Source organism: Hesperophylax consimilis, chromosome 6, assembly GCF_061612785.1.
Source record: "Hesperophylax consimilis isolate HC1 chromosome 6, BYU_Hcon_1.0, whole genome shotgun sequence".
NCBI lineage: Eukaryota > Metazoa > Arthropoda > Insecta > Trichoptera > Limnephilidae > Hesperophylax > Hesperophylax consimilis.
In genome coordinates this window covers 4,555,538-4,572,356 of record NC_142841.1, presented here as the reverse complement: position 1 = coordinate 4,572,356, position 16,819 = coordinate 4,555,538, and the positions used below count along the sequence as shown (strand labels likewise).

The 16,819-nt window shown below is 32.5% G+C and overlaps 1 pseudogene; it reads right to left on the bottom strand.

Annotated features, from left to right (window-relative positions):
• Positions 1-14,421: 14,421 nt before the first annotated feature.
• Positions 14,422-16,597, bottom strand: LOC149422861 (heat shock 70 kDa protein cognate 4-like; annotated as a pseudogene).
• Between the last annotated feature and the right edge of the window lie 222 nt (positions 16,598-16,819).

Below are 16,819 nucleotides of genomic sequence, written 5' to 3'. Positions count from 1 at the left end.
ATCTTACTCGCGAATCTATCTCGTCACAATCAAGTCAAATAAAACATTTTCTGGGGATGGTGGCACACCAAAATAAAATACCTCTACGGCAGTATAGTAAATGCTCTGCGAAGCAGTGCCATTTCTGTATTTACTAAGTATACTATCCAAAAACATAAGCAAGTATGTGGGTGGAATGAATTTGTAGCGGATAAATACGATGAATTCAGATGCTCACTTGGATAACTAATGGTAGACCAGGCGAGGGTCCTGTCGCAGAGGATAGAAGAGCAAAGCGTGCTGCCTATAAAACAGCACTAAAACAATGCCAAAATAACTCGACTCATCTCCAGATGAACAAAATAGTAGGGGATCTAGATAATCGTGACTTCAAAAAATTTTGGAATAAGTCAAATAATCATAATAATAATAATATTTAATAATATTTGTTCTACCGAGCCGAACCCTCTGATATGAAAATATCTGGAGTCGGTGAATTTTTTTTCCCATTTGATCTCTGGTGAGTTGAGGTGTTGTTGTTCTTGTATTGTTTGGTATTTATTTTACTTATATAATGCACTTACATAGTGTTGATTGACTAGCTGATCATTTGTGGAAAAGTGAGTGGAAGGGTTTAGTTTTTCCTATGGGGAAGATTTTACCCGGACAACAAAATCGGAAGCATTAAAATTATTTAGGAAAGTTTACATATTACAACTATACATACATATTATGGTGTACATTGATTTGTAACTTTTATATTTCCGGTTATAAAATTAACAAAAATGAAGAACTATTAATACAAACATAATATTGTGAAGGTAAAAAGAAAATAAAAGTACAGTTGAGGTTTCTCAAATACCGCCTCACTATACTTGTAAAGATGTATTTGCTCAATAATGTTGTGACTTCAATAACTGCGAATTTGGGTGAATGCACCGGTGAAGGTCCTTTTCTTATTTTTGATCCAAATTTTTACATTATCTTTGAATTTTTTTTGTGAATCACGTTGTTTTATGCTGTCTGGAAGAATGTTGTAGAGTCTTGTCGCAAAGTATTTAAAGTGTCGTTGACCAAATGTAGTAGGTGTTATCGGTATTTGTAATAAGTTTTTGTTGTTGCTTCGAGTACATCGTGTATTTGAACTTTTTTCGTAGTAATTACGTATATTTGAGTATAGATGAGTTAGGATAGTTTTTGAATATAGCTGCCGAACATCAAACACATTCATAATATTAAAAATTGTCTGAAAGAGTCTGTTATTATAGGTAGCCTAAAAATTATTTTTAAAATTGTTTTCTGAGCCTTTATGATTGGTTCTAGTGCAGATGAAATGCCGCCTCCCCATGCTATGATACCATACTCAATAATAGATTGGCAGACTGCAAAATAAATCATTTTCAGGTGTTGAAAGCCGAGAAAGTTTCGTATGATTCTGAAAAAGTGCATGGTTTTTAAACTGTTAAACATGCGTTGTAAAATCTCGTGCAACATACACGGAGAGACGAATCCAGAAGTAATAGCAAACATTTTTTAAGAACATTTTGCAACTACCACGCCGACTATCGAATCAAGTGAATCACATTTAACTGCTTATGATGATATCGATCCCACCGTCACAACTAACATGATAAAATCGGCAATTAGTAACATGAAATCTGGAACGTCTGCAGGGCATGATGGTTTAAGCACCGAACACGTCAAACATACAGGGGCAGCTATTATGGAACTTCTGGTAACACTGTTCACCGACATCATAAAGAGTGGCTACCTACCCAAAGACAATTATCATACCGATAATAAAATCCAAACTGGTAGACATAACTTTACAGGAAAACTACAGACCGATATCCATCGCCACGGCCATCGCTAGAATTTTTTTTTTTTTTTTTTTTTAATTCCTTTATTTTTTCCAATTTTTACATTAATTACATACAATATTATATAAATCAATAAGAATAATGGGAACCCACTAAGGCGCAGCCTTTGCGTGGGTAATATATTTAAGTTATAATTTTATTGTACCTAGAAATAAACAAATTGTGGGCATATAAAATAAAAAAAAGATTACATTTTGTATTAGCGTTTTGTATAAAAAGTGTTTATAATAGTGTATAGTGAAGTTATAAGTGTTTAGTGTAATATATGGTGAATATTTTATGAGAAACATAAATTGATACAAATTAAATAAAAAAAGTTTCAACTGCTGTATCGAAAAGCCATAATTTTAATTCTTTTAAATATTGAGGAAGTTTAGTTATCACTTGAATATTTTTCGGTAAAAGATTGAAAGTACGAGGTCCAATGAAACTGCAGTGTGTTTGCATTTGTTTTGTGTTCGTTTGTGGAGTATAAAATACATTATTATTTCTAATGTTGGTTCTGTTTTCATTTATTTCGAATTTATTTTTGTTTTTAAATATGTATTTCATAGTTTGCAGAATAAATAATTTACGGAGACAGAATAGTTTAGATTCTTTGTATAACTCATCCGTTGAAAATGTTCTTTTCCGACTATACATAACTTTGATGATATAATTTTGAATTATTTGTAAAGGTTTGATATGTGCACTAAGCGCACCGCCCCATCCTATTATTCCGTATATGAGTGAAGATTGCACCAAAGAAAAAAAAATAATTTTCAGTTTTTCAACATTGAGCACTTCTTTTAGTCTGTAAAATGTGTATGTAAGATATCTTAATTTACAGACGGTATTATTAATTTGTGACTGCCAATTTAATTTTGTATCAATAACAATACCTAAATATTTAATCTTTTCAACTTTTCCGAGTTCAAAGCAAGATGAGCATTTCTTGATTACAGTTAAAGTTATGTATTCGAATTTTAAGGTTATTAGGGGGTATAATTTTACCATTTTTAGAAAAGGCTAGGTAAAATGTTTTATTATAGTTTAAGAAGAGTCTATTACATTTTAGCCATGATGAGACATATGTAATACATTTTGTTGCCTTCAAAAAAGTTTCCGGCCAGGATTTTCCATTCACTATTATTACTGTATCATCTGCGTAAGATACAATTTTACCAGGGATTATAACATCACATAAATCGTTTATGTATATTAGAAAGAGAATTGGGCCAAGCACAGTTCCCTGTGGTACTCCATTTTTTATTCTTGTTTCAGTACTATAAAAATCCCCTATTTTTGTTTTTTGTTTTCTGTCTTTGAGATAGCTAGTAAGAATTTTTAGTGTATCATTTTTTAAACCTATTCGATTCATTTTTTTTATAAGTAGATTGTGATTTACCGTATCAAAAGCTTTTCTTAAGTCTAGGAATATAGCTAAACTCTTTTTATTTTGATCAACAGATGTGTATGATTTTTTAGTCGGAGCGAATATTGCATCTTCAGTGCTTAGTTTTGTTCTGAAGCCATATTGATTTTGGGAAAGAATTTTGTTTTGTTCTAGGTAATTCATTATTCTATTTTTGATACATTTTTCAAATATTTTTGAGAGGTTTGAGACCAAGGAAATAGGTCTGTAGTTGTCTAATATGTGCGTTTCTCCTGATTTGTAAATTGGTATTATGATAGAGGTTTTTAATTGTTCGGGAAAATGTCCCTCTTTTAAGGATATATTAAAAATATGTATCAATGGAGTTAAAATGTAATGTTTTATTTTTTTAGTGTGTTATCTGATAAACCATCAATTCCTGTAGAATTTGTTGATTTTAGACCGTCAATTTCATCTGTTGTGATGGGTGAAAAATATTCTAAGGAGTTAATTGAATCGTTAGTTGAGTCTAAGTGTAAAGATGATTCTACGGGTATCGTATTATCAATTTTACTAGAAGATTCAAGTACTTGATCTACCACATTTGTAAAAAAGTTGTTAAAGTTTTCTGCAATAGTCGATTTGTCAGTTATAATATTTTAATTTATTATAATCTCATTGACATCGGTTGATACTTTTTTTTTTGTTCGTGATTTCGTTAATAATATTCCACGTTTTTTTGGTATCATTTTTTGCACTTTTAATTTTTTCACAATAATACTTCTTTTTGCAATTTCTTATTAACCTATTTAGTAAATTTCTATACATTAAATATTTCGTTTTCATGAAAGGCATAATTCTTGTGTTATTTTTTTGACAGGCTTTTTGATAATTTAACATCTCTTTGTATAATTTATCTCTTTGTTTAATAGAGACTATAAGTCCTACAGTGATCCGAGTCTTAATTTTTTTATAATTTCTCTTAGCGATGACAATTTTATTTGTACTCTTCGAAATATAAGCTTCTAGAGTTTTATAAAATAATTCTAATGCTGAATTTGGGTTAGCTATTGATAGTATGTTGTCCCATTTTTCTGAATGAAGTAAATTGTTTAATGTGACTTAATTAATTTCATTTATTTCAACAGTGTTAGAGTATTCTTTTGAATTTGTAGTTAAGATGTTGTGTCCGTAGAATGTTGGGTAGTGGTCAGTAATGTTTGTTTTTAGAGTTGAAGATTTAGTTATAACTTGTTTGTGTGTTTTGATAAATATGTGATCTAGAGTCGTGGAATTATTTAGATTTTCTCTTGTTGGTGAGTTTATGTATGATTGATATCCTGCATATGACAAACAATCTAAGTATTCATTTATACATTTTGTTCTTTCGTTGTTTTCATTAATGTTTATATTAATATCACCAGTTAATATTGCAAAGTTAAAGTTATTTCTGTTAGTCATTTTTATAAGTGAATTAAGTTCATTATTGAATAGAGATTTAAGGAAGGTGATCTATAGATAGCTAATAGCAAATAAGTACAATTACTATGGGTAAATGTTAATTTGATTGCGTTAGCTGTTTTAAAGTCTAGAATTTCGAAGGAAGGTTTTTTAAGACAATTTTTTATAAATAAAGTGATTCCATCGTGACCAGTATGTTTACATTCGGATGAAATAGTTATATATCCCGGCAAGTTATAGGGAATTACTTCTTTCATTTGCGTTTCTGTTAAAATGACAATACTAGGAGAAAAATCAAGACTATCGAGAAGAATACAAAGTTCATCAAAGTGCCTTTTTAAGCTTCTAATATTCATACTAAGAATTGAAAAGTTAACGTCTTTAAAGTGATTATTTAGTTCACTTGTGTTTTGACAAATATAATTTTCATACAAAAAATTTTCATCAGACATTTTGATAGAATATAAGTTATTTTCACGTGCTAGATGTTAGATGGTCCTTTATTCTGAAGGTATGTCATTCGGCTGCCTTATATGGATGATTGGAGCTGTTTCATCTTTTCTCATCATAACGTTACCGTTTTTCGCCCAGATGAATTTGTAGCCGAGTCTTGTGGATTTCGCCAGAAACAGGAGGTGTTTATTTAGTTGTGTTTATTGTTCGTTTATGAAAATTTTGTTATCTTCCGGAAAATTTATATTTTTAGTGTACAAGACACCATATTTTTTTTTTGGTCGATGATTTTGTCCTTTGTTTCTTTGTTTTGGAATGATACAATTAAGGCTGGGTATTTGTTTAAAGCGTTTCTGTTTCTGATACGATATATATTTGTTATTTTTGATGATTCCATTTCGCATTTGATGGTTTCCATAATATTATTGACTATTTTTGGTAAGTTTTCATTTTCTTTAAAAGGAATACCTTGTATCTCAATGTTATTTTGTTTGTGTAATTGTTCCAGTTTGTTTATTTGCTGTTTTATTTCGTTGTTTTCTGATTGCAGTTGTTTGATCAGTGTGTCTTTCTTTTTATTATTTTCTTCATATTCATCAATTTTATTGCAACAAAATTCTACAGATTTCTTAAGATCTCTTAGTTCATTTTTAATTTTTTCTCTAAAAGATTTCATCAATTGTTCCGATAAATCTTCAAACCTTTTTTCCATGAATTTAAATATTTTATTTGTGTTGTAGTCATCATCAGAGTCGCTAGATGGTGTTTTTTTGGTGGTTTTTTTTTGCTTGCTCATTTTAATGTATTTGATGAAATTCACTAGATGACGTTAAACTTATATTATTATAGTTTTTGATTATTTTTTTTTTTATTTAAAAAAAAGTTGTTTTAAGCAGGGAGCGAACTCAGCTTCTCCGCGACAATAGTGAGCGACGCTAAAGTTGCTATCCTCTACGCCACGGCCTGTTAATCCGCAACTGTGATAATATTGGTACTAATATGTGATATAAGCCTGACAGTACAGTATTTGGTTTGCGCTAAATAACAATTGCGACAACACTTTCATTGAAGCACTACACAGATTTAAAATCACTTTAGGATACTGATCAGCGGGCGTTTTAATACGAGTAAACAATAAAAAGTTTGCCACTGTTCCACAGTTATATATTCACCAATATTTTTTTATTATTTCGGTAAATTAACTATTAAATATTGATCATTTATACAGAGCGATTTTTAGCGTGCACGCACAGTTCGAATGTAGGTAATAGTTGATATTTGAACGAGTTCTCTTAGATCAAGTTGGATACCATATTATGACAACGAAAGATAATCAGATGGGTTTCAAGAGAGAGTGCTCAGCTATATTTTACGTAAAAATAACGTTAGAATACTACAAGAAGAAAAAACAACAACTTACGCATGCTTTCTGGACCTTATTAAGGCATTCGACAGAGTTTCCCACCCCCTATTATGGAAAAAACTAAAGGAAAGAAGGATACCATGGAAAGTGGTAAAAATTCTCGAATCACGTCACCGTCAGCAGGAAAACCTTGTAAAGTGGAAAGATGGATTCTCAGAACCCTATTTCTTGAAAAGCGGGGTCAGACAGGGAGGATGTATGTCCCCAGTACTGTTTAACTTATACATGGACGAATTAACCCACAGGCTAAGCAATGTTGGAGTGGGCTGCCACATCGGAGGTCTATGTGTTAACAATATGAGCTACGCAGATGATATGGTTCTGATAGCACCGTCAATACGGGGATTAAGAATTCTCCTGAAAATCTGTGAAGAATTTGCTCACGAAACCAACATGATCTATAATGCGAAAAAAACAGCACTTTTGGTCATAAAACGCGGGGAAGGCCTAAAAAACATGTATTTTTGAATGGTTAGATTCTGAAAACAGTAGAAACCACAAAATATCTAGGACATGTCATCAACAACAAGTTGACGGATGATGAAGATATTGACAGGCAGAGGCGTGTACTGAGTATAAAATGTAACATGCCCAGTAGAAGATTTCGGCTCTGTAGTCCACGAGTGAAAAGGACGCTCTTCTTAGCTTTTTGCACCACCCTGTACACATGCGAGCTCAGGGCTAATTTCAAGAAAAGAACAATGGAAAGGTTTCGGGTACAATATAACAAAGCTTACCGATTGATGTTCGGACTCCGCATGCACTGCAGTGCCTCCTCAATATTTACAGAAGGGATTTCCAGGATTTACAGCTCTGTTGAGAACCAGGATTACAGGACTAAAGGGAGGGATAAACCATTACAGAAACATTTTTATCATAGAATCCCGTCTGACTTCAGGATCGAGCATTGAAGACCATTGGAGAAAGATACTTGCTCCCACAATCTTAGATCCGATGGATTACCGTGCTTCTCTGCTTTAATTCAATTTTTAATTTTTAATCACTTCTTATTTATTTTACTGTATGCAAATACTATCTGTACTTATACCCTCTGTGGGATGTGTGGGATTGCACTAACCTCCCCACATCCTGGAATAAAGAATATATTTATTTATTTCGATTTTTCAACCTTAGATTGAACTGGCCATCAAGTTGTCTCATTCCTGGGCCGCCATCTTTGTCGGCCATATTGAAATCGCTTCGCGCATGCGCACTAAGCTTAGCAAAAAACCACCTAGATCACAGAGGTTTTGGCTCAGCGCGCGCATACTCTACCTCCCTCTACTTAGAGTTTAAGTGTAACTTCCAAAATCTGTTGTAGAATAGGATGATTGTCCGCCACCAGATCAGAACAGTGACATCATATAGGATCAGCGCAATGAAAAGAGATGGGTAATGAACTTGGATAAATACGCAAATTCATTACATAAATGCCTCAGGAATATGTGAACCATAAATACCTATGAAAACGATGTTAAAAATATTGAACAAAGTTACCAAATATTTTGATGTAAAAAAAGTGACTCTTCAATACGTAATAAAAAAAAGTATCAACAAGATGAAAAGTGAAGTAAAAGTTTCATTGAAAATGTTCTTATGAAAAGGAATGTGTATTCAAAATATGAAGTTTCATAGATTTTCCATACGTTTTTCTGATTAATATATCGGAATTTTTAAATTAAAAATACATTTTAAATAGCAAAATGAAATGAATTTTTTTTATTGCAAAAGGATACAAAATAAAGTGTTAGCTTGAGTTTAATGCAACCGTGTCTTGGCTTAGCAAATATTTTTCTTTCTTTGGACACTTTTCACAACTAGTCATTTATTTAAGAAAAAATAAATGCACTAGCTTGACTTCCTTAAATTGGTTGATCGCTCAGTCGTCACCATTCCGTTGGGAATAACGTAGTTACGCGTTTGAGCAATCCTTAGTCAAAATTTCGGCTCAACGGTTGATCAGTACGATTGAAAACAACAGCCATTAATTTTCTTTTTATATTTGGTTCATTGAACAGTTTTATTCTTAATATTAACGGTACTCCTTTCATAAACACAAGCACCAGTTACATAAGGAGATACTAATACTGCACGATATCGTATATTGAAAACTGTTATTTCACTTAAAATTATAATAGAAATTCTACGTATTAAATAAAAAAAGTTATTTCGCAATATTCTCAGATTATTTTTGTAACCCGGGAATACTGTATTTCCATGAAAAAACTCTTTTATCTAGGTATTTGAACATTATTTTCAAAATGTTTAAAAAAATATTATCTACATGAACATACACTAATCTATCAATAATACATAAAGACTAATCGAACGCGTGACTCTTACAATGATGTACCGACGACTTACTGATTATTCCTTTTTTTTAATTTTTTCTCACACCCATTTCTGCCTTTCAATGCCTGCCGCCACCAAATAAAAAAATCGCTCCACCCGAAGGCGTCATCGTAGGTCAATAAAATGTTGGGATTATATTAGGGTAATTCTTTAAACATTTATTAATTTTCGTAAAATCGACAGTTTACATTATATCATTTTGTACATGTTAAGTGTGAAGCAAAAATAAAACCAATTACGGATTTCCTTCTTGTAACTTTACCTCTAATAATAAAAAGTACGAGAATTAAAAAAAATATCAAATTTATAAGAAAATAATACAAATATTTTATGTTTCAAATCAAATCAAATCAAAAATTATTTATTGTAAAATAAAAATTACAAAAGGTGTAGCTTATGGGTAGACCCCATTTCTTCCAGCTAACCACATTTATTTAATTACAATGTTTATATAATATTATTTGTTTTATTACAATAATTACAATGTTTATACAGATAAAATAACAATATACCAATGAAAAAATAAAAAAATACAAATATATATACCAATAAAAATAGGCGTTTCATTTACGTGAGATATTCACTCAACGTGTAGTGACATTTATTAACAAGGAAAGTGTTTAGTAACGATTTGAATTTGTGTGTATCTTGTATTTGTTTAATGTTATGTGGAAGGTTGTTATATACTTTAATGTCCATGTAGTATGGTCCTTTTTGGAATATTGTTTTGTTTGCTTTTGGTATTAATAAGTTTTCTGTGAGCCTTGTAGCGCATTTATGTGTTGAGTTTTTTAGTGGGAACTTGTCTGTAGATGATCATTCTTGTTCAGGCGATGATTGAAAATATCATAATTATATTATTATAAAATGACGGGATATAACATTAAAAGTTCAATTACGAATTATATAATACAATAACAAAATATTTCTTTTTTTTTTTTTTTTTTTTTCATAGGAAGCAATTACTTTGTGGTTAGACATTATATTATAAAATAAAACACAAACACTTTGTATTTAACCACGAATTTATTATTTCATATATCGACCGGTTTCACTTCGACCAAGCTTGGTCGAAGGTCTTTTTACTACTCTTCCATTGAAAGCATTTGCTTGTGTATGGAAGGGGAGTGTACATAAATGTTGTTGTTAGTTAGTACTTACTTAAATAATTCATTGTACATAAATGTTTGTTTGCTGTAGTATTTTTTTTTATAGTAGTGAAGGATAATATATTAATATAATAAATTTAAAAAAAGAAAGAAAGTTATGGAAAACTAAGGATATTTGTGAGATTAATTAAGTGACAGTAGTTTTTTTTTTCAGAATATTTTTAAAGTGTCTCTTGACAGAGAGCAGTATTTGGGTTTTATCATTAATGCTTCTGATTTCTTCTGGTAGACGATTGAAAAAGGTTTAAATTTTAGATCCTAAAAGTTGCGCATTCATACAGTATAATATTATATAATGTATGATTAAATATCTACTTATTACTCTTGTCAAATTACTCAAAAATCAAAAAACATTTGTGCGCCCAGAGGGCTTTTACACATAGATAGAAACTCTTAAACATTGGAAATAAGGTTGAACAAGAGAAAGAAATAATACAAATAAATTAACAATGAATAAATAATACAAGGAACAACCAAAAATAATGCAGTGATCTGACAGGTTTACGGAAGGACGAGAATAAGGTTGGAATAAGTACTTGACGTGATGGTCTACAAAATTTACCAGTTAATATAGCCTAAGTATTGGTTTTCCTTAATATAAAACCGCCGTATCGGGGAATGAGCAATGTAATTATGCTTTGGTATGCTGCAACAGAATTGTATTTTTTATGAGGTTGTTCTCTTGGTTAAGCATAGGTTTATAAATTTGAAATTAACATTTTTTTATAAAGACAAATACACAGATATTGTTATATACAAAACATCGAAGTAGTAAATTAATAGCTAGTGTGTTAAACCTAAAATATAAAAAAATATTATTTATTAGAAATTATTTACCCATAGTTGACAATGTTAAAAATTGTATTATGAAATAACCGTTCTTCAAATTTAATAATTTAAAATATGCCAAAGACTACCTAACCAGCATTTTAGGCAAATAATAATAAAAAATAATTATCTATTAAATAACAAGGAAGAGGATGATGTTTTCAACAAATAGAGGCTTTATAAATTATATTTTTTTATAAAGGTAAGACTTCTAGAAAATTTAACACTATACTCGGTCCAAGATTAGAACAACCCGTGGACGCGCATGTCTCCGCCCCTTCACCCCACCCCTAAAAGAACGAGCGTTAACACATTCAGACCCACTATTTTAATAAATTAATTATTTAATTTATTTTCCTACCGATAAATAAAATTAAAAATTAAAACATTTTAATATATTCAAATAATGATGATGATAGTATTACAATACATATTGTACTTTATTAGGCATCAGATTTATCAAATCGGAAATTATAAAATTATAAATTATAAAATTTATAAAATCAATCCAAAGTTGAAAATATCATCATTGCCATTAAAAAAAAAAAATTTTCCTCAGATGATTCATTTGAAATTTCAAAAGCTAGCGAATTATCATTGTTGTCCTCGAGTTCATCAACAATGTGATCGATATTCCAAAATTTTTTTTCGATACCAACAATATGTCGAACAAAGTTACTCCAATGTTCTGGTGTGACTTTTTCGATACCTTCTTGCATGAGTCGTCTTACGTCACTTATTTTGAAGGAGGTATTGTTAACTTTGACATGCTGTTTAACCATTGACCACACCAATTCGATCGGGTTTAACTCACAATGATAAGGAGGTAATCGGAGCACAGTTTTGTTGACTTCGCTCGCAGTAACATCTACCACATACTTATCATATAATCCCCTGTATGAACTGACAACCCGCAACAACTCCGCTTTAATCATACTTGCATCGATATTTAGTTCTCCCTTTTCTTCAAGCCATTGAATGATGTCACCTTTTTTCCACTGTCTCGTTGGAAGCTTGTCCAATTTGACAGAATGATATGGGGCATTATCCATAACTATGCAGCAGTTTTCATCCAGTGATGGCAAAATGTTTTTAAACCACTCCAAAAATGTTTCCCCATTCATTTCGTCGTGATAATCCGCCGAATTTTTTTTTGATTCAAAAATTAAAAGACCATTCGGAACAAAACCTGCAGCACTTCCAATGTGTAAAACTATTAACCGTTTTCCCTTACCGGTTGGATTAGGGGGTCCTACGGAAAGGCCGCGTGCGAAAGCATCTCGTCTCGATTTAACAGTTTTATCAACCCAAATTTTTTTTGATACATCACCTGCATTAATCCAGGTTTCATCGAGGTAGTATATCGTACGACCTTCCCTACGGTGTCTCTCGATTGCTCTTAAGTAATCTCTACGCCAAAGAATTAAGTCTTCACGCTCCGTCAACAAACTGTCACGTTTTCGATTACAATATTGAAAACCCAATTCTTTGATTACCTTGTGGAAAGTGCTGCGCTTAAAATTTGGCAAGGAATCATCGTTATTGACATTCTGCAAAACTTTATTTATTGTGGGATATTGCTTTTCCAAGTAAAAAGTGTGAATCTTTGATCTTATGGCATTTTTATCGAAATCATCGATTTTATCAAAAAAGTTCAGTCGCTCTCTTTTTTTATTTGGCGATTTGACTTCACCGGTTCTTGTATACCGCAATAACGTATATTTGATGGTGTGTAGCCCAATACCCGTTTGCTCAGAAATTAAGTGAATGGCACATGTTTGTGAGATATCAGGGTCTCCAGATAAAATACTTTTATACATATTTATTATCATTGTCCGTTGAGGTTTGTGCACCACCTATAAACATAAAAAAACCGATCAACACCAACATTCACAAATTTTATACATATATTACCTATCTATATCCTTGAATTATAAAAATGCATTGTTGTAAATCGAATAGTCATACAAATAACACATAAATAATGTTTACCTGTCCTTTTTTGTTTTTCGTAATTGGTGATAATGAATTCGGACATATCGGCTGAACATCCATTTTATAGCAGGGTCTGAATGGGTTAATTTCTCTAAGCGCAGGCACAACGACGAAAGCCAAGGGCATACTGAATTGTCAGCGAAGATTGCCGGAGATAGCCGAGCGTTGGCGAAGGAAAGGAGCGGGGGGGTGGTATGCGCAGAACGAACCTAATTTGGTACTCCAACAGGTCGTTCTTATCGTGGACAGAGAATAGAGTTAAATAGCACCTAAGTTAGTTGTTTGAATAATAATTACTATTCTGAATTTGCCACATTTTGGAAACAAATCAGTCTTTTGGTATAAATAAAATTTTCAAGATTTTACAAATAGTTTACAATTAAATAACCTTGAAATTTAAGAAATTTTTAAAATGGTGAATAGCCAATTCAATAATATTTGTAACCATTTATTTGAAATAGCCATCGAACAAATTTATTTTCACATCGATACCTATATTGACATTAAGTATTGTTTTTTGTTATATAGTACATACATCTTGGTTTCTAATTGTTTCAGTTATGTTAATTTATAAGAAAATTGATATATACACAAGTGTGACAGTTTATAATTTTTTTTTTGTTTTAAACATAAATATAACATTTAACTATTTCGTAATAATTTTATATATATTTTTTTATAATAATAACTAATTAATCACCGCTCGATAATTTTGACTACAGGTAGTAGGTACTTATTTGTCGGTTCTTTTTGTTTTTTATACTTGTTAATATTCAGAATACCAGTATGTTTATCCTGACAAAGAAACCATTGGTTTCGAAACATGTCGGTACTTTTTGATTAAACAGTTGTGTGCACAAAGTATTTTATTTTCATAAAATTAGCTATTTTCAAAACAGTAAATCGTTTATTTTTCACCTGTCTTCTAATGTTTTTTTTTTTTTTTTTATAGTGAATACCTCACAAGAGTCCCAACTGCTCCCGTCTGGAGCCAGTGAGACTATGGCATCCCCAATTGGGGGATGTTGTGAGGCTGAAGGTAAGTGGGGAAGGGAAAGAGGAAGGTGGGGAAGTACCTGGCTATTCAGATCTAGTCACTAAACACGGCTAAAGCCATTTGGAGCAACGTTTCAATTCTGAATGGTGGTCTTACACCAGGGCGATACTGGTAGTATCTTCCACTCTGGAACGTGCCGCAAATATACTATATATTATTTTAATTAATTAATTGTGAAATAACACAAATTTGTACCCAAGTTAATAACACAAGTTTGTAGTTTTAGAGCATTTAATGAGACAAGATAATTTATGCTTATTCATATTTATGGGACATTTCATTCAAAATTATTAAAATGGAGAATAATTCTTTGAATTTGCAAAAAATATAAAACGTACATACGTATGTACAAGGTAAAACAAAATAATGTGGGCACTTATATTCACCAATAAAACTTAGAATCCAAACAATTTTAAGAACTTCCCTTGGGTAATTTTGATGCCTACTGCAGAGATATGTTTGCAATGACCTTAAATTGGGCCTTTGTATTCTGATTTAGCACCAGAGATCTTTGTAATACAACGTTTGTATTCAGCTTCCAAGTCCTCGTGCCTTTTATCGTACTCTTCCTTTGTAAACATCTTGTCTGAGTCTACCCACTTAATGGTCAAAATGCATTTATCCAAAACTTTTGCGTGATCAGTTTTAAGTAAACCGTGCTCTTTTTCAATAAGGATGGCTTTGATGTTATAGCAGTAATCCTGCAGTTTGTTTTTTGCAGTGAAAGCAATTCTGATGATCTCGTCTTCATTGCGACACTTGTCTGCTACTAAAATCATCCGTTGTATTTCGTCCTGGGATAGTCGCCCCCTCTCGTTTTTGATAGTCAGACTTTTACTTTCTTGGGTTGTATTTTCCGTTGCAGAGACTGTGAGTATTCCATTGTCATCTATAGTGAAAGTCACGTGTATTTTAACTTCATGACGAGGCTTAGGGGGTATGGTCAAAGAGAAACGACCCAGAAAGTGGTTATCCTTTGCTAGAATCCGCTCACCCTCATACACTAAAATAGATACGGTGGTCATGTCATCTAAAGCGGTTGTATAATCTTTTCTAGTCTCTTTGGCAGGTATTGAAGTATTACGTTTTATGATTGTACTCATAATAACTCCCATTACTTCAATTCCCAAGGAAAGCGGGGTTACATCAAATAGTTTGAATTTTGCTGAATCGTCGCCAGTGCGGATAGCTGCCTGCACTGCGGCTCCGTAGGCTATCGCTTCGTCGGGATTTATGGACCTATTCAATTCCTTGCCATTAAAAAATTCTTGTAGAAGTTTTTGAATCTTTATTATGCGGGTAGAACCCCCCACAATAACGACTTCGTCGACTTCAGCTTTATCCATATTGGCATCAAAAAGACATTGGATCAAAGGCTTAAGGGTAGACTGAAAAAGTTGAGCGTTTAGGTTTTCAAATTGGGATCGGGTGATTGTTGCTTAATAGTCAATTCCCTCATACAAGGAATCAACCTCGATGCTCGTCTGAGTAGACGAAGACAAAATTTTTTTCGCACGCTCGCATTCGGTTCTCAATCTCCTTAGGGACTTTTTATTGGCTGTGATGTCTCTTTTGTATTTCTTTTTAAAATCTTCAACGCAATGTTGGACCATTTGACTATCGAAGTCTTCACCTCCCAAGTGCGTATCTCCATTTGTAGAAAGGACTTTGAAAATACCACCGTTGATAGTCAGAATGGTCACGTCAAATGTTCCACCACCCAGATCGTATATAAGAATATTACGCATGCCTACTTTTTCTTTCTCGAGTCCATAAGCAATGGCAGCAGCGGTAGGCTCGTTAATAATGCGAAGGATATTAAGTCCCGCAATAGTTCCTGCATCAATGGTGGCTAATCTCTGCGAATCGTTGAAGTAGGCAGGTACAGTGATAACAGCATCCTTGACAGTCATTCCGAGGTACGCCTCAGCGGTCTCCTTCATATTCGTTAGAATCATGGCACTTATCTCTTCGGGATTGAAAATCTTCTCGCTTCCTCTGTCAGTCACTTTAATCTTTGGTGATGAGTTATCATTCACAACCTCAAAAGACCAATGATTCATATCTGCCTGGACATTATCATCTTCGAATTTGCGTCCAATCAGCCGCTTAACATCTGATGAAAAAAGAACTTTAAAGAATTAATATTGGGTAGTGAAAAATGTGAAGTAAGTAGAGTGAAAGCACGACTATAAGATCCGGAGTTAAAATCCCGGCGTGTGCAAATAAATTTTATTTTATTAATTTGAATCAGATCACAATTTATTAAATAATATATAATGTGTATGCGACACCACCATTCAGCATTAAAACGTTTCTTGAAATTGATTTAACTGAGTTTTGATTCCAAATTTGAATAGTTAGGTACTTCCCCACTTTTGTCTTATCTATTTCCCTTCTCATAGTGAAAAAATGAACCATCATGTAAACATTCTCACCGTAAATAGTGTTTTTGTGGTTCATGGCCACCTGGTATTTGGCCGCTTCTCCTACGAGGCTCTTTACGTCGGTGAAGGCCACCCATGAGGGCGTGGTGCGACTGCCCAGGAGGTTGGCAATGATCTCCACCTTGCCTTTTCGGAAGACCGCCACGCATGAGTTGGTGGTTCCCAGATCAATGCCGATGGCTGGTGCTTTAGCCGCCATCTATAAACATAATCTTTAATTTTCAAAGCTTGTCAATCAGCATTCATTCTGGCTGGAGTGTAACATCTATTAGGAATTAACGTTATACGGAGAAAAATGAGTATGGCTGATTTATTGAAATCCTGGTAATAACGTGCCATAAAGTCAAGTAATGTAGAAATAAGAGACATCCCTGACATTTAGGATGAGTCACTAAAAGACGTGGTCTTCAACATCTTCAAA